This window comes from Nannospalax galili, unplaced genomic scaffold (assembly GCF_000622305.1).
Source record: "Nannospalax galili isolate Female #2095 unplaced genomic scaffold, S.galili_v1.0 scaffold146, whole genome shotgun sequence".
Lineage (NCBI taxonomy): Eukaryota > Metazoa > Chordata > Mammalia > Rodentia > Spalacidae > Nannospalax > Nannospalax galili.
In genome coordinates, this window is record NW_008357929.1 from 8,388,507 (window position 1) to 8,389,926 (window position 1,420).

The window sequence follows — 1,420 nt, forward strand, 5'->3', positions numbered from 1 at the left end:
CCTTTTACAGGGTCTCTAAACTCAGGCTGGTTTCAAGCTCCCTTTATAGGGGCATTTGCCTCCACCTTCCTGAACACTGGGATTACAGGCGTGCACCACAACACCTGGTTTTATGTGATGCTGGAAATGAAACCTAGGGCCTTGTTGCAGCTAAGTAAGCATTTTACCCACTGAATTATATCTTCAGCCTTCTGTCTTTTGGAATGGAGGAGGCTGTGCTGGGGTTGATCTCGGGGCTTCACACATGCTAAGTATGTACTCTACCACCAAACTGCACTTCCAACCAAAGTTAACACAATTTATAGGCAAATTAAGTATCCAGAAAAAGCAATAATAGTTTCAAACAAAGAATGAAGACTGGGGGGCTGGAGAGATGGCTCAGGGGTTAAAAGCACTGACTGCTCTTGCAGAGGACCCAGGTTTGATTCCCAGCACCCACATGGCAGCGACGAACCGTCCTTAACTCCAGTTCCAGGGGACTCCAAAGCCCTCTTCTGACCTCCGCAGCATTGCACGACATGGGTGCACTTACATACATGTAGGCAATACACTCATATACATAAAATAAAAAATAAAATATTTTTTAAAAAGAATGAAGGCTGGGTACTTAGCACAGAAGTATATCACACCTAGCATATGGAAAGTCCTGGATTCAGTTCCCATCACTGAAAAAAAACGTAAAAGTCAGGTGGTAGGGAAACTTATTTGCCTTTGCCAAACATCAGAAAGCCTATTGTAAAATTAAACTTAGGTGGCTGGAGAGATGGCTCAGCAGTTAAGGGCACCAACTGCTCTTGCAGAGGACCTGGTTTGTCCCAGCATCCACATGGCAGCTAATAACTGTCTATAACTCCAGTTCCAGGGGATCCAACACTCTCTTCTTCCAGTGTTCTCTGTGGGCATTGCACGACATGGGTGCACCCTACTTACATGCAGGCAATACACTCATATACATTAAAAAATAAAAATAGGGAGTTGGAGAGATGGCTCAGCGGTTAAAAGCACTGACTGCTCTTGCAGAGGACCCAGGTTCGATTCCCAGGCACCCACATGGCGGCTACAAACCGTCCTTAACTCCAGTTCCAGGGGAATTAGAAGCCCTCTTCTGACCTCCATGGCATTGCACAACATAGGTGCACTCACATACATGCAGGCAATACACTTGTACACATAAAATAAGAATAATAAAATATGCTGGGCGTGGTGGCTCACGCCTTTAATCCCAGCACTCGGGAGGCAGAGGCAGGCAGATCTCTGTGAGTTTAAGGCCAGCCTGGTCTACATAGTGAGTTCCAGGACAGCTGAGGCTGCAGAGAGACCCTGTCTCAAAAAGACCAAAAAACAATAATAATAATAATAATAATAAAATATTTTAGCTGGGCGTGGTGGCACACACCTTTAATCCCAGCACTCAGGAGGC